This window comes from Triticum aestivum, chromosome 2B, assembly GCF_018294505.1.
Source record: "Triticum aestivum cultivar Chinese Spring chromosome 2B, IWGSC CS RefSeq v2.1, whole genome shotgun sequence".
NCBI classification, from domain to species: domain Eukaryota; kingdom Viridiplantae; phylum Streptophyta; class Magnoliopsida; order Poales; family Poaceae; genus Triticum; species Triticum aestivum.
This window is the reverse complement of record NC_057798.1, coordinates 6,130,098-6,148,721: the sequence shown is the minus strand read 5'-3', so window position 1 is coordinate 6,148,721 and position 18,624 is coordinate 6,130,098. Positions and strand designations below refer to the sequence as shown.

Sequence of the window (18,624 nt, the reverse complement as noted above, 5' to 3'; positions counted from 1 at the left end):
ACATGCATCAATACAGTAACTAACCCATCGTCACCAGGGGCAATTTAAAAAGTGCAAACTTCGTGTTTTGGTACATTCAATAGTTTGTGTCATCCACCATAATATATTGCAAGTTCAACGAGGTTCTTTTATTCTTATTGGTGCAATGATACATATTGGTATACATCAACAAAAGTACAGACATATCTACGTGGCAATGCACGTCCATCTATGTCTATGTGGCATGGAAACCTCCACGGGAAATAGGTATCAATTGTAGGTCATATTTTCTTCCTACGATGATCCCATATTTCTCGGTCATGTCCAAAAATTCCGGGTTTGCCTTGCCAGGAAGCACCCAGTCGAAGTGGTAGAGAAGATTTGCCAAGGCGATCTCCATAGTTGACGTGCTGAATAGTATCCCAGGGCACTGCCTCCGACCAACACCGAAGGGGGTGAATTCAAAGTATGTCCCATTGTAATCCATGTTATTGTTCTCAAACCTTTCAGGCTTAAACTCTTCAGGAGTTTCCCAACAATTTGGATCCCTCAAAACTGCAAACGCATTAATGTATACATTGGTGCCTTAAAGCATGTCAAAACCCATAACTTTACGGTCTTCCCTGGCCCTACGGGGGATCAAAGGACCTGGTGGATGCAGTCTAAGAACCTCCTTAATGATCATCCACATGTAATGGAGTCCAGCGAGGTCACTATTAGTAATCACAGCTCGACCTTGACCTAGCACCTCTCGGATCTCAATATGTGCTTTGGCCATGGCTTCGGGATGACGGACGAGCTCAGACATTGCCCACTCCAAGGCAACTCCCGTGGTCTGTGTGGCACCTGCAAATATGTCCTGAAAAATATTGTTGTGGTATGCATGTTTATATATTGTTTCTGCATATGTAGTAGTACGCAACAAATAATCAATTTCAGACACAACAATTTACGTTTATAAATCTATGAAACAAGTTGAGACTAACAGATTTATGAAATCATGAAGCTAGCTTTTTTTGCATTAAAACTTTGCAGATATGATATCACATCGGTAGATTAATAAGAAGCATAAAGAAAATTACTCACAAATAAGACGGCACCTATACTCTCCGTGGTCATAGGGAATGTGAACGCGTCCTTCTCCTGGAGCCTGAGTAGCACGTCCAGCAAGTCATCATCGTCGGTGCTGGAGGCACCGTCCTGTGTGGCAGCTCGCGCCGCCTTATGCCCCTCGATGACGTCGGCGTTGATACGTTGGATGTGGCCATAGCTCCTCCTCATGTGGCGCTCTCCCTTGCACAGCCACCGCACCAGCCGCGATGACGGGAAGAGGTCGACGAGGCAGAAACCACCTAGCAGCACGAACGCCTCATCCAGCTCCCGGAGGTACTCCTCCTGCTGCGGGAACTTGCCGCCAAACACCGCCCGCGACACCACGTCGTTGCTGAGCGCCATCATCTTCTCGCTGACGTTGACGACGGCACCCATGGATGCCGCGTCTGCGACATAATGGAGAAGGCTGCCCACCTGGTCTGGCCTGATACCGTCCATACGCCTCACCTGCTTGGAGCTCAGGAGCTCCATGGTGCAGACCTTGCGCATCTGGCGCCATGGGTCACCGTAGGGGGCGAAGACGATGCCCCTCCCGCCGCAGCCGAAGATGTCCAGCGTCGCGCTGCGAGGCCGGCCAGCAAAGGCAAGGTCGTTGGTCTTCATCACCAGCGCCGCCGCCTCGGCGCTGGAGACGATCACCGTTGGGACCTCGCCGAGCATAAGGTGCATCAGCGGCCCATGCCGGCGACACATCTCCATCATCTTGCGGTGCGGGAGCACGCTGGCGACGTGGTGGAGGCTTTTGATGAAGGGAAGAGTCCATGGCCCAGGAGGCAGTTGTGGCTTTCTCTTGCCCCCAGAGAGCTTGCGAAACCAGAGGGCCACAAGCGTGCATAGAGCTATGAAACACAAACTTAACCAGCCCTCCATGGCAGGCTACAAGCTGTTCGCAAGTGCAGCTTGGAGTGAGACCCGGTATATTTATGTGACCACCTACAAGTTCTGTTAAAACTCTGGACCTGCTGACTCATGAACTTCCTAGTGTATGCAACTATATACAAGTCGAGATTTATTGGTGTACAGAACTAAATTGGTGGCGGCTAGATTGTTGATGACAAAATTTAGAGATAGTATGACAAAATTTAAATTATTGGCGGCTAGATTGCTGAAGACAAAAATAGTGTACAGTACTAGACCTCTTTCTTCGCTCTAAATTATATAAATTCCTAGGTTTGCTATCAGGCATAATTTACTATCATCATCAAATGTACTTTGGTCGTGTTGTATGTATTAGCTCATGAATTTTTCTACAGAGAAATTTAACAAGGGAAAACACAATAACTTCAATTACTTTGAAATGGAGAAAGTGGAGTTCGATGCTTCTAATGACTTTTGCACTAACCCAGGGAGACCAATTTGCAATCTTTCATACTCAGCTAGCAGCCAGAAAAGAGAAACCTTATCTGCCGGAAGCTTCGCCACATAGCCGCCAGAAAAAGAGCATGTATGTTTTAGTATTAAAAGATACGTCCGGCGGAAAAAACAACTTGTATGCTTTTTGAAGGAAGATACAATCACAAACCAAACCAGACCCATAGTGCTATAAACCAGAACAATATTGCCAGAAGCTTCACCACATAGCTTCCGAATTCTTTTGTGCAAGATGCTTGAGTTCGTAATGCCCGTGCTAAATTTGGTGAAGTTTGGACATTCGATGAGCCATGTCAAAAAAGACAAAATGACCTCCGAACAATGCAGAACATCAAACTTGCTCACATGCCTGATTGTTTTTTGCAGGCAGCTCCTAAAATGTCCAAACTTCACCACATTTGGCTTACTAGGTCTGGAGAGTTTACCGTTAAATCAATGTATCTTGATGTTATTAATTCAAGCTCTCTTCCTAGTTCCAAATATGCTTGGGCAGTCAAAGTTCCTCTGAAAATTAAAGTGTTTATGTGGTTTGTACATAAAAGAGTTATTTAACCAAGGACAATTTGGTAAAGCAAAATTGGACATGACCTACTAGGTGTAGTTTCTGTGATCAGGATGAAACCATCAAACACCTTTTTCTTGATTGCCCGTTGGCCAAGGTTCTATGATGGATGGTCCACATTGCCTATAATATTACTCCTCCGAGTTCTATCAGCACGTTATTTGGAACGTGGCTTAACGGGATAGAGTCCGAAACAGCGAGACACATCCGCGTAGGAGTATGTACTTTATTATGGGCAGTCTGGAACTGCAGAAATGATTTGGTTTTTAACAGAACAACAAATATTCATTTTTTGCAGGTTATCTTCCGAGCCACTGCATTGATCCGTATGTGGTCGCTACTCACTCCGACGGAGGCCGGAGAGCATTTGGTTACTGGATCTATCCGGTGGGAGATGGTAGCACGGGATATTTTCAACCGGTTTGGATGGCGGTCATGTAATAGTATAGGCAATTAGTTTACCTATCTTTCTTTTGCCAGCCGGTTGTGGCGTCTTTTGGCTAGTGTCGTAATTTTTCTATGGCTCTTTGTGAGCTTTTCTTTACTTTCATTACAGACCATAAGACCTTGTTGAACCTATTTGCTTATTTATATCAAAATTATGCAGAGGCCGGGGAGTCCCCCCTTTTCGAAAAAAATACAAGCTTGCATTCTTTTAAATGGTAATTTTGATATTTGTTTTTCCAAACTAAGCTTGTATTTTTTTAGAAACGATAAAGTTCTTCATAAATCCATTGAAACATTCCCTAGCAATGCTCACGAGGAGCATATGAGTTCCCTTTTAATACACAGGCTTGAACTTATTGTATTCTGAATACATTTCCATCTATTCATTTTTCCCATGTAAACACGTAGTTGTGCACCATGTTGCATCATTCAACTATTCTTTATTACCTCATCCAGAAATGTTTCTTTCTGGTTTCCTTGATTTAACATAACAAGATACTTTTTATAACTTATCCGCGCATGTATATGCTCAGATTGTGGTGACCACATGTCTCCTACGTACTCCCTCCGTTCCTAAATATAAGTCTTTGTAGAGATTCCACTATGGACTACATACGGAGCAAAATGAGTGAACCCGCACTCTAAAATGCATCTATATACATCCGTATGTGGTTTATAGTGAAATCTCTACAAAGACTTATATTTAGGAACAGAGGGAGTACTAATTAAAGTTTGATGGATTATTGCATGATTGCAATGCTTATCTGCTCATTTATTTTTACAGTTGGTGATCAGATCGGATTCGAGGATCATCGTCTCTCATGTGTTACGTATTAGTGATCCTACATGATAGTGGAGAATGTACGAATATGCAGCATTGACAGTAACAAGGAAAAATGGATGTTTTATTTTGTTTGTTTGGCTCTGAGATATATTAAAATTGGACACAGCTGCCTACTTGGACATATTTGGACACAGCTGCCTACTTGGACATATTTGGCTTTTAACCATATCTTTTGTTTGTCGCCTTCCATGTTATTATTTTGATAAAGTTTGATTTCTTCCTTTCCTATGCTGTAGATACTTCTTCTCTTGCAACTGAAAGTACTTCTTCTGATTACAGTGAGGCGGCTTGATTAATCATTGGCCTCATGGCAAAATTGGGGACGGAGGAGGGAGGTGGCTTCATATAAGCATCACTTCAAAAGCTCACGGTATGTATGCCAGCATGCACTGGAGTTGTTGGATAAGTTCCTTTTTGTCAAAACACATTTCATTTTGTTTTTAGAATGCTGGCCTGGTGTACACTGATCAGTTGTGGTATTCTTTCCCTGTGCAGGAGATCAAACCGAAGAAAGATAACACTCAACGCAACATGCTCGTGTCGATGATATGGGTGCAGAGGAAGAGTGTGTGGATGATCATTGAGAGCAGGTATGTGCTTACCAGCCAGCGCAAGAGCATCTGGTGGGCCCGGTAGATCCCCAGGGAGGAGTAGGCGGGCGTATATTGTCCATTTCTTCTGTAAAAAAATGTCACTCTACACAATATAATTTTTTGGAACAACACATACTCGACTAATCATCCTTTATAAATCAACAGGCTTGTACGAGATGTTAAAATGTGTTCCTATCTGTCTACCATTATTCCTCTGTTTTATAAGTGTTAATTTCATTGATTTCTTACTTATATGTATATACTGATTGCAGATTTGCTAGAATGTCACTTTGCAAAACATATGATCCAATCCATGTTTTGTCCTTACAAATAGATAAATGCATGAAGGCATTGAGATAGGTGGTGCAGATGCTTACTTGTTGTCAACATTAGATGGTGGTTTGGTAAGTGACTATTTTGAAAAATATTTTCTCAGTCTAACATGTACACTATATTCACACAGTAGCCTTGCTTCTGCACCCCATCTCTCTCTATAGCCTATATCTGCACCGCTCTTTGATCTAATTTTTGTCCCAAAATCTTAGGCAGTTTGTTCCCTATAAAATAACATGGAGCATCAAAATTTGGATTTTCAAAAGGTTCTTACAAACTGAATTTTATCGATACCACATTCATGATAATTTGTCAATTTGTGTTTGCTTCCAAACACCCTGGCATATTAAAATTTTGAATAGGAGAGTCACTAGTAAACCTCTATTTGACTAGCTCATTGATCAAAGATGGTTATGTTTCCTAACCATAAACATGAGTTGTTATTTGATTAACGGGATCACATCATTAGGAGAATGATGTGTTTGACTTGACCCATTCCGTTAGCTTAGCACTTGATCGTTTTAGTATTCTACTATTGCTTTCTTCATGACTTATACATGTTCCTATAACTATGAGATTATGCAACTCCCTTTTACCGGAGGAACAGTTTGTGTGCTACCAAACGTCACAACGTATCTTGGTGATTATAAAGGTGCTCTAGTACTTGTTGGGTTGGTGTATTCCGAGACTAGGTTTTGTCACTCCGATTGTCGGAGAGGTATCTCTGGGCCATCTCGGTAATGCACATCACTATAAGCCTTGCAAGCATTGTAACTAATGAGTTAGTTGCGGGATGATGTATTACGGAACGAGTAAAGAGACTTCCCGGTAACGAGATTGAACTAGGTATTGAGATACCGACGATCGAATCTCGGGCAAGTAACATACCGATTTCAAAGGGAACAATGTATGTTGTTATGCGGTTTGACCGATAAACATCTTCGTAGAATATGTAGGAGCATCCAGGTTCCGCTATTGGTTCTGCGTGTAATGCCTTTTGTACTAACCCCATCGCTGAGACCAATTTGCAATATTCGTAGCCAGACAAGAGAAAACGGCCCAAACTTTCATACTGTATACTCACTTAATTTTTACATTTATATATACCTGCAGAGTCCAGACATGTAAGTTATCAGTACCACTACCACTGCACTTGCAAAGCTGCCTGCCATGGAGGGGTGGTTCAGCTTGTGTTTCATTGCACTAGGCACGCCGCTTGCCCTTTGGCTTCTCAAGCTCGCCGGCGCCGGCGCCAAGAACAAGCCACACAAGCACCAGCTGCCGCCAGGGCCATGGACACTCCTGATAATCGGCAGCCTCCACCACGTCGTTAGCCTCGTCCCACACCGGCAAATCACGCAGCTGTGTCGCTGATATGGGCCAATGATGCACCTGAAGCTAGTTGAGGTCGACGCTGTGGTAGTCTCCAGCGCCGAGGCGGTGGCGCAGGTGATGAAGACCAACGACCTCGCGTTCGCCACCAGGCCAGGCACGCCGATGCAGGACATCGCCGGCTATGGCGGCAGGGGCATCATCTTCGCCCCCTACGGCGACCACTGGCGCCAGATGCGCAAGGTCTGCATTGTGGAGCTGCTCAGCTCCATGCAGGTCAGGCGCATGGAGAGCATCCGGCCAGAGGAGGTTGGCAACCTCCTGGCCGACATCGCCACTGCTGCGGCGGCCGGCGACAGCATCAACATCAGCAAGAAGATGATGGAGGTCAGCAACAACGTCATGTCGCGGGCGGTGTTCGGCGGCAGGTTCACGCAGCAGGATGAGTACATCTGCGAGTTAGACGTGGTGCTCACCCTGCTAGGCGGCTTCTGCCTCGTCAACCTCTTCCCATTGTTGCGGTTGGCACGGTGACTCAGCTTCAGCGCACGGCGCATGAAGAGGAGCTACAGCCACATGCAATGCATCATCGTCAACGTGATCGAGGAGCGCAAGGCCGCGCGAGCTGCTGGTGATGGCGCCTCAAGCACCCACGATGAGGACCTGCTGGACGTGCTGCTCAGGCTACAGAAGGATGATTCGTTGGCATTCCCTCTAACCACAGAGAGCATATGCGCCGTCTTATTTGTGAGTATTTTTAACAAAAGAAACTTTTTTTTACTGCTAGCTGATGCAAACAACGGCACAAATTTTGCATATGACACGAGATAGGAAAGATTGATTACTTTTGTTCCGACAAACTTAAATCATTAACCATTTAGTTAACATTATCTATGTCATACATTTCAAGATTATTTCTTTCTGCTCAAAATTTCTGGTAACCCACCAGTTACCGGAAATTTTGATGACCCCCCAGAAACTGTGGTAACATTCGATAAGATTCAAATGACCTCATAAACATGTGAATGATAGTGTGAATGAATTCAACCCGGTCTTTTGCTTTCCAATCACTATTGCGAAGACACGTGTAGCAGAACCAAATACAAGATAATATAAGGAAAAAAACATACTTGACAAACCAAAGACCTAGACATCGATGTTGTCCACACATTATATCCGTTAGCTTTATAGATTTCACCCTTGTGGAAAATTATAATCTTTACTGTTAAGTATTTTCAAAGAAACTCATAACACGAACGCCATGCTATTTGTCTATCCATTATCATGGTGTAGCAATATAAGGGTATGAACCTCATAATGAGTACATATATTCTATCATGACCCCCCTGGGTGGAACACCATGGCTTTGACCTTAATCCTTCTTTGTTTTAATATTGCAACCAACATATACGCCATAATGTTGAGCGACACTAATGAAAATAAAGAACCCTTGATGGAGATCTTTTTATTCTTGGAAGTAATGTTCTTTATCATCATTTATTTTCACACCAAAGAACCCACCTTGCACACATTTTACCTTCAAGTGACATCACATAAAGGGAAAGATTCCATAAACATTGGTCATGGAATGAACATTCACTTTACATTGTCATCAGTCTCGCCAAAATCAATTTTGAGAATCCCTTGTCTTTTGATGCAACCCATGAGTAATAAGCCCTTCCACAATATTTTCCTAGCATGAAATGGGTTTTTGTAAGTTCTATCACATCATTAGCAATCGAGGAAATCATGCACTGCTATGAATTTTGTGAAAGCTCATGAAGATAACCTATGTTGCTTTATTAAGTTTGTTATTCCTTTTGCCACTATAGAGATGCCAATGTCGACTATAAAGTGGTGATGTTTTCAATAAGAATAAACAAACATCCTGATCAAACCACTCAGAAATCATATTCCTCATATACTTGAATGTCCCATTTTTGCAATTGTTATCTTTCACCTCTTTCTCTGTCAAGTGTAACCCGAGGGGAGGCATATGGCCTCACATGATATCATACCTAGAGAAGGTACTTGCCTTGAGTGCCTCGAAATGTTCTCAAATCATTTGTAAGGGGATTTAGGCTTCAAAGTATGTAAAAAAAATCCTTTAGTTCACTTCAAAATACGACATACAATTTTTTCAAATGAAAGATTTTGTTTCACAAATTGTTTCATTATAAGTGCGGCATATAGAAGTATGAGCTAATTTAGCGTACCTTAATTTTCATTTGCAGGATATATTTTCTGGTGCTACAGATACGACGGGAACAACTTTGGAATGGGCTATGTCAGAGCTCGTCCGTCATCCTGAAACAATGTTTAAGGCTCAACTAGAGATAAGAAAATTACTAGGTCAAGATCAAACAATCATAAAAAATAGTAACCTTGGAAACCTACACTACATGCGAATGGTCATTAAGGAGGTTCTTAGGTTGCATCTACCAGCTCCAGTAATCCCACGCATGGCCAGAATGGATTGTAAACTTATGGGTTATGAGATGCTTAAAGGCGCCACTATATTAATTAATGTCTTTGCAGTTTCTAGGGATCCAAAGTACTGGAAACACCCTGAAGCCTTTTTGCCAGAGAGGTTTGAGAACAACAACTTAGATTACAATGGGACACACTTTGAATTCACCCCCTTTGGTGCTGGACAAAGGCAATGTCCTGGGATGCTATTCGGCGCGTCAACCTTAGAGATCACTTTGGCAAACCTGCTTTATCACTTTGATTGGGTGCTTCCTGGTGGGGCAAGTCCAGAGTCATTGGATATGTTTGAAAAATTCAGGATGACTATAGGTAGAAGTTCTGACCTACAACTGATAGCTATTCCACGTGGGTGCATCAAGGACATGTAGGCATATATAGAAATGTTCATGCACACGGAAATATATATATCCTTATGAACGAGATTATTTGTGTAATAATATGTTGCATTGACCAAAATAATGGAATGGCACACATTCCATTTCTGTACTAGAAAAATATATTAGAAAAGGTTAAAGATGATTCACTAAAACTATTTTCTTGGCATCCCATCCACTCATTCTACCTCCTTTGGCCGGCACCCGATAGCAACAGCCGATCACTGCCTCACTCATATCACTTGCCTTACCATGGAACCTCACCATTGACTTCCTTCCTTGCTTCCTCATATCTATTTTCTTCTCCACACACAAATGACATCAACCATACTTAAATATGCAGACAATCATATGCTATCCCTGTTGTGCACACCCGACCACCTTGTAGTCGTGACAACACCATCTCCCTTGGCAATTATGAAGATGTTAAGTTGGCTCATCAACATAGAAACTTTGGAATCTTTAATGGAAGTTGTACATTCAGGAATCTCCTCAACAATTGTCAACATTATGTGCATCTTCCATGTTGCTCAAATGGTTGGATTATTCTGGTACCAGTGGTGGCTTGACCATCGAGATGGATTTGCTTCCTTCCACATCATTGGGAGTATTGGCAAGAACAACTTGATAGCCACTAGCACAAATGTATTAGTACTTTCAAAAAACATTTCACGCTCTTATTTTACGAATGTAATATACCTTCCATGTTCTCTAGTTTTCATATGAATTTGTCCAGTATCTTCCTGTGCGAAGCCACCAAGTTCAACCCCTTCGGTTGTGGAACCAAGTATCCTATTTTCTTCAAATACTTTACAAAGGTGATTTGCAAATAAAAATGACACTAAGGATGTGCTCACATGCATCTAGGACCACGCAAAAACTAAAACCATGTGGCATTCCTACAAAATTCTAGAATGTAGTTATTCCATATTGTCAATATATACTAGAACAACCATTTGAGAAAAAAATATGCAAGCTGAAGATCTACTAATGAAAAGTTTTGGCTATGCTCACCCTAAAGCCTTTCATGTGGGCCATCGTACTGGGTCCACTTTGATAAAAATTATGAACTTCAGAAGCTTGTATATTATCTTGAAGCAGCCAATAGACCACTTTTTATGAGACCACCTATATAACGCTCATTAACGTCATATATGAGAGGTGGCGCACACTTCAGCGATGATGGGCCGGGGGCCCAGTTCAGGTCGATGTGGCTTCCCAATGTCAGCCTCACTATCTTTTGTGAGAGATGGTGGTACATTCGTGTGTTGGTCAATTTTTTTGTGGTTTTCTTGCCATGGTTTTTCTAGAATTATTTAAGCATAATAAATTGTTCGTTGTGGTCAATATTCCTATTCCTAAGAAACGCAAACTCGGGGTATTATTCATGAGAGGACGCCTACCTATTCACCCTGGTCAAATGGGTTGCCGAGAGGAAAAAACGCACGTTGACTGACTTTGGGAATGTCATGTTAGACAATGTCGGTTTATCTAAGGCATGGTGGGGGGAGGCTCTATTGACTTCATGTCATGTCCTGAATAGAGTTCCTAACAAGAATAAGGAGAAACCCCCCTATGAAGAGTGGGTTGGGAGAAAACCATCACTTTCTTATTTGTGCACTTGGGGATGCTTGGCAAAGGTCAATATTCCTATTCCTAAGAAACGCAAACTCGGACCAAAGACAGTGGACTGTGTCTTTCCAGGATATGCTCAACGGAGCATTGCTTATAGATTTTTAGTGGTAAAGTCAGAAGTACCTGATATGCATGTTCATACTATAATGGAATCTTAAGATGCAACATTTTTTGAGAATATATTTCCTATGAAAGATATGCATAACATTGCTAGATTTTCCTCTGACATAATTCCCGAATCTAGTACAACTGATGAAAATTTTGAACTAACACATGAGGAAGTCCTTGAGAAGGATAACGATGAAGTTCCTGTAAGGACTAGAGAGACAAAGGGTTGCAAAATCCTTTGGTGATGATTTCATTGTATACATTGTTGACGACACACCCAAGTCTATTACAGGGGCATATGCATCTTCAGATGTAGATGATTGGGAAGAAGCTGTTCATAATGAGATATGGACTCAATTATTTCCAATGGAACTTGGAAACTAACTGATAGACCATATGGTTGTAAACCTGTGGGATGTAAGTGGATGTTCAAAAAGAGGTTTAAGCCTGATGGTACTATTGATAAGTACATGGCGCAGCTAGTGGCCAAGGGCTTCACTCAGAAAGAAGGCGAATATTACTTTGACACCTATTCATTCGTTGCTAGAATAACCACCATTCGAGTGTTACTTTCCCTGGCTGCCTCTTATGGTATTATCATTCATCAAATAGATGAAAATAGAACTTTCCTCAATGGAGAGTTGGAAGAGGAAATCTATATGGATCAGCCTGACGGGTTTCTGGTAAAGGGTAAAGAGAGAAAGGTGTGCAAGTTGTTAAAATCTTTGTATGGTTTGAAACAGGCACCTGAGCAATGGTATGAGAAGTTTGAAAGAACTCTGACTTTTACGGGATTATTCATTAATGAGGCTGATAGGTGTGTTTACTATCGCCATGGTGGGGGCAATAGTGTCATATTATGTTTTATGTGGACAACATACTGATCTTTGGTATAAACATTAATGCGAACATTGAGGTCAAGTCTTTTCTATCAAAAAGTTTTGACATGAAAGATCTAGGAGAAGCCGATGTAATTCTAAACATCAAACTTATTAAGGATGAGAGTGGGATTACTCTAACACAATCTCTCTATGTTGAGAAGGTCTTGAACCGATTCGGTTTTATGGATAGTAAGGTTTCTCCAACACCTTATTATCCCAGTGTGACACTCAGAAAGAACAAGAAAGAAACGAGAGATCAATTAAGATACTCTCAAATTGTCGGTTCACTCATGTACTTAGCTAGCGCTACAATGCCAGATATCTCTTTTGCCATGAGCAAACTAAGTAGGTTCATGTCCAACTCGGGTGATGATCATTGCCATGCACTAGAAAGGGTATTGCGCTATCCGAGAGGTACTATGAGTTTCGGAGTTACTTATTCAGGGCATTGATGTCTACTATGCAACCTTCTTCTTGTAAACGTTGTTGAGCCTCCAAGTGCAAAGGTTTGTAGGACAGTAGCAAATTTCCCTCAAGTGGATGACCTAAGGTTTATCAATCTGTGGGAGGCATAGGATGAAGATCGTCTCTTTCAAACAACCCTGCAACCAAATAACAAAGAGTCTCTTGTGTCCCCAACACAACCAATACAATGGTAAATTGTATAGGTGCACTAGTTCGGTGAAGAGATAGTGATACAAGTGCAATATGGATGGTAGATAAAGGTATTTGTTATCTGAATTTGTAGCAAGCGATATGCTAGGAAACAAGGCCTAAGGTTCTCTCTCTCTCTCTCTCTCTCTCTCTCTGCAGTAAACAAGCAAGGCTTCACAATTAGGCTCTCACGGGTACATATGATTAATCATGTTCATCAAGAATCTGTAATAAATCATATGCTGGCAACAAGAATAGAGAGATCAAATCAACTGGAAAAGGACAACCCCTAGAGAGTCTAGGACTACAAGGGTGCAACCAACAATGGAAGAATTTTTCGTTTTCGGCTCAAGGTATCTCATCCTTTAATTCAAAAAGGTTCATATCAAGCCAATAAGCCTTTTACCCTATCATGTTAAAAAAATAGGGTACTTAGAGCACGCACAGACGTTTGTTGAGTGTTCTACTCAATAAATATGCTACGATTTGCTTTGCATGTTCTGAAGTTTGGTGATTATGAGCACCAAGACATGATTCACCAGTACGTTTTCTATCATCTAACTGGAGCTTGTTGCAGAACTGTTATCTACTTCCCTGTACAGGAACTAGTGTGATTCCATCATGATAGTGTTGTCAGGCTTAAGGCCATGTGGAAAAACAAATAAATTGTAGGTGAAAAAGAACATATATATCTACTTCTTGTATTTGTCAATGATACCAAAAATGAAAAAAATTAACATATAGTGAGAATCAATATTTATGTTTTGCACATATAAGATGAACAAGGACACTCAACTAAAAATATGGTAAAAATTATGTGCAAGGACACTGAAACGAAATTAAAATAACCACACTCTTAAAATGATTCGGAATACAAGCACAAGATGAAACCAAGAACTATATATGTCAGAAGAATATATTTTTCTCCAACAAGCATGCTTATTCTCTTATGTAATCATCAAATGGACAAAAGAATAAATCAATGTGGAACCCAAAGCACCATCTGCCACCAAAAAATAGGGATTTTAGTAAGACCAAATATACTTCATCGCTACAATCTCCCTAGAGAAAATGTTAGAGCGATGACATGAACACACTACGAGATCAACACAACCAATTAGGAGATGGACAACACAACTCTTGACTAAAAATACCAGTAGTCATCGAGGCTTAAAATAAACCATTACAACTAAATTGTCGATAAATAATTAGACTACTTGAACACATTGAGACTGTTTTTGTTCCCTAAGTTTTACTATTGATTTTTAGTAAGAAGTAAGGTTATATAGGCCCGCAGGAGCAAAGGATCCGTTAAGCATTCATGTGTTTTATTGTACATACACAAACAATTGTTCGTTCGTTGTACTGCGCTGTACTTCCACTACTTTACTTTCTTTGGGGTGGAACTTAGCACAGAGTAACTATACTTCGTTCCAAACACTGCTAGTAGTGCGTGTGTGCAAAATCTTTCCTGGCTGACCTCTTCTCTTTTATATCCACGATGGACTGGTGGTTTAGGGGTCATTTATTTTCCTTATGAAATTTATCTCATGATTTTTCTGGCTGTAGTCCGCATGCAACCTCCAGGTTTCAGAATTTACCTCAGGAGTTTTTTGGTTGTAGTCCGCATGCAATCTTCAGGTTTCAGAATTTACCTTCGGAGTATTCTTGCTCTAGTCTGCATGCAACATTCAGGTTTCAGAATTTACCTCTGGAGTTTGCTGGCTATAGTCTGCACGCGACCTTCAGGTTTGAGAATGCGATTATGTCAGCTTTAATCCATCTGATCTGCATCTACGTCTACACTACAAAAAGAACAACCTTAGTAAGTAAGATTTATAAATTTGATCAAGAAAAAGATGCAATTTTTTGTACCAAAAGTAACCCAGACAAAAGCTGTAGTTGCTCTAGGCAGTAGAAAATGCCTACTACTTAGTTTTCATAATAAAAAAGGGCATTATATGTATATAATTCGTTTGCAAGGTCAGGTGCAAACAACAAGAATAATAATAATAATACAAGGATCAAGAGATAAACGATTGATTAAACATTTTAGGAGTTCAGACAAAGATGTGTAGCGTGTTCCTGTTTGGTTGGGAGGAAATGTTCAAGAAACATGCCCCAGCTAGGTCAGTTCACAAAGTTGTTGAAAATGTATTATAGCCTTCCATCTTCTAGGATGGTGGCAGAGGGACAAGGCCTCCTCCTTATCAATTTTGTAATGCACAAGAGAAGACTATGGTTGGGATCAAAAGATTACACTTACCAAGAATCGATTTATTTATGCAACTAGCCTTCTTATCCATTGAATAAAAATACTAGTACTTTGGAAACATAGATATGTCGCTATGTCTGTACACGTCAAATGACAAAAGCCACTAAAACTAATTTTCTAAAAACATAGAAAGTTGTATTCTTCTGAAAAACACTACAACAGAAGCTCATATACATATTATTTTACAAAATCACCCAATTATCGAATGTATTGATCAATAAAAAAAGAATGTCATGTGCCACCATGGGTTCAAACGACATCTCAACGCTAGCTGGTCAAATAATTCATTACCCTGGAAACCTCTACTGCCCAGACAGAACTAGTCTGCCTACAATCACATTCAGTAGGCTGAAACAAAATCAAGTAGGAGCACTGAATTAAAAGTACATGGAGCCTAACAAAGTGTATGTTTTCTTGTAAAGTAAGTAGATGGCATATTGGCTTGATTACACATATTGCTGAAATGCTGACCTCACTATTACAACTTCAAAACCAAAACATGAAGCAATAGAAAGACATGATTAACATCGATATGGTGCATCCATCAAATGTTGATGTGTTGCCTTTACTGAATCAAACACGTGCCTCATAGGACAATGACATACCTGCGTATCGATCTTGCCTGGCTTACGGGTTTTAGCATTGTTGCTAGTCAGGCGAATTCCTGTTCATATCTTTTGTTGGACGCCTAGTAGAACCATGTACATAATCACTACAACAAGTTCAGACACAAAAGAGAAGCTATCAGTTGGTGTGGCAAAGAAGTAGAACAAGATGATTAGATCAAGAAACGACATGCGTGCTCTCACATAAAATTCGAAGCAAACACACAAGCATCACATTGTGATGAATCAACGAGTGCTAGACGGAAAGCATGCACATGGCCGGCATACCATGCTCAGTCTAGGGCCCACCACACACAGCTGCGACGGGCATGTTGGCTGGTCTTAACTTGCTCCACATCTCCTGGGCCGCGGCGCGCTAGCCAGACATCACATGGCACATGTTTTGCATGTTCTGAAATTTGGTGATCATGAGCACCCGCACACAATTCACCAGTACATTTTGAGGGTTCTATTCCATAAATATGCTACATCGTGCTTTGCATGTTCCAAAATTTGGTGATCATGAGCACCAGGACATGATTCACCAGTACATTTTCTATCATCTAACTGGAGCTTGTAGCAGAACTATTATCTACTTGAACCTTGTACATGAACTAGTGTGGTTGCATCATGATAGTGCTGTGAGGCTTAAGGCCATGTGAAAGAAAACAAATAAAATTTCAGGTGAAAAGGAACATATACATCTAATCTTGTTAATCACATCATTTGACATATGTCAATGAAACAAAAAGTAAAAAAACAAAGATATATATTAAGAGTCAATATTTATATTCTGCACATATAAGGTGAATAAAATTGCAGGTGAAAAAGAACATATACATCTAATCTTGTTAATCACATCATTTGACATATGTCAATGAACCAAAAAGTAAAAAACAAAAACAGATAGTGAGAGTCAATATTTATATTCTGCACATAGGACACTCAATTGACAATAGTGTAAAACCAAGACGGGATTCCAACAATAAAAATCATTCCCATGCACTATTACAAACCCCATCCACAATGTTTTGAAAACAAAAAAATAATGAAATCTCAAAACCAAAGCACCAACTGCCACCAAAAAGGTAGGGATTTTATCAAGGCCAAATATACTTGTCGCTACAATCTTTTTAGAGAAAGTGTTAGATCGATGACATGAACACGGTATGAGATCAACATGACCAATTAGTAGATGGACTCTTGACTAAAAACACCATTATTCAACCAGGCTAAAAATCGCTCATTAGAACTAAATGGTCGATAAAGAGTTAGGCTACTTCAACACATTCAGACTATTTTTGTTGTCTCGGTTTTACTATTAATTTTCAGTAAGAAATAAGGTTATATACGCCCGCAAGGGCAAACCATCCTTTACGTATTTGTATGTATTCTATTGTACATACAACAAACATTTGTTCGTACGTTCCATACTGCAATGTACTTACACTACTTTACTTTCTTTGTGGCGGAACTTTGGTCAGAGTAACTGTACTTCGTTCCAAACACTGCTCGGCCGGTTCGCTAGCAGTGCGTGTGTGCAAATTGTTTCCTGGCTGACCTCTTGATTTTATATCCACGATGGACTGGTGGTTTGGGAGTTACTTATTTTTCTTATGAAACTTATCTCATGAGTTTTCTGGTGTAGTCCGAGCGCAACCTCCATGTTTCAGAATTTACTTTCAGGAGTTTTCTGGTTGTAGTCTGCATGCAACCTTTGGATTTCAGACCTTACCTCTGGAGTTTTCTTGTTGTAGTCTACGTGCAACCTTCAGGTTTCAGAATTTACCTCCGGAGTTTTCTTGCTGTAGTCTGCATGTAGCTTTCAGGTTTCAGAATTTACCTCCAGAGTTTTTCGGTTGTAGTGTGCACGCGACCTTCACATTTGAGAATGCGATTATGTTAGCTTCATCTGGATCTGCCCTACAAAGAGAACAACCTTAGTATGTAATATTTAGAAACCTGTTCACGAAAAAAATCAATTTTTTGTCCCAAAATCAACCCAGCCAGAAAGCTGGAGTTGCTCTACGCAGTAGAAAACGCCCACTGTTTAGTTTTCATAATAATAGAAGGGCACTATATGTATATATTAGTTTGCAAGGTCAGCTGCAAAAAGCAACAAAAAATAATAATATGAGGATCAACGGACACACGATTGATTAAACATTTGAGTTCAGACAAAGATGTGTAGCGTGATCCTATTCGGTTGGTAGGAAATGTTCAAGAAACATGGACTAGCTGGGTCAGTTCACAAAGTTGTTGAAAGTGTATTATAGCCTTCCATCTTGTAGGACCAGGCCTCCTCCTTATCAAATTTGTAATGCACAAGAGAATACCATGGTTGGGATCAAAATATTACACTTACTAATAATCGTTTTATTTATGCAACCAGAGCCTGCTTGTCCATTGGAAAAAAATACTAGTACTTACTAATAATCTTTTTATTTATGCAACTGAATCATTTGTTGGACCCTCACAAAATCCATCACCTCGCTAACAGGCTTCCACGAGCATATATGCATATTTGATTCTCAATGTCCAGACACAACACAATTTTAAGTAAGTGGAAAGAAATAATCCACACTGGTATCATGTTGAATAGCATGTACAAGAACCAAACAGAAATTTATGCTCGCAACAAGAATAGAGGGATCAAATCAACTGGAAATAAAAGGACAACAATGCCCTAGAGAGTCTAGGACTACAAGGGTGCAACCAACAATGGAAGAATTTTTCGTTTTAGGCTCAAGGTATCGCAACCTTTAATTAAAAAAGGTTCATATAAAGCAAATCATCTTTTTTACGCTATCATGCTAAAAAAAGGTACTTAAAGCACCCACTGGCAATGTTGAGGGTTCCACTCAATAAATATGCTACAACGTGCTTTGCATGTTCTGAAGTTTTGTGATTATGAGCACCGGGACATGATTCACCAGTACGTCGTCTATCATCTAACTGGAGCTTGTTGCAGAACTGTTATCTAACTCCTTGTACAGAAACTAGTGTTATTACATCATGATAGTCTTGT

General features: G+C 40.5%; 2 pseudogenes; one reads left to right on the top strand and one right to left on the bottom strand.

Moving 5' to 3' along the window:
• Positions 1 to 214: 214 nt before the first annotated feature.
• LOC123047662 (zealexin A1 synthase-like) lies at positions 215 to 1,962 on the bottom strand (annotated as a pseudogene).
• Positions 1,963 to 6,412: 4,450 nt separating this feature from the next.
• LOC123039855 (desmethyl-deoxy-podophyllotoxin synthase-like) lies at positions 6,413 to 9,432 on the top strand (annotated as a pseudogene).
• The last annotated feature ends 9,192 nt before the right edge of the window (positions 9,433 to 18,624 follow it).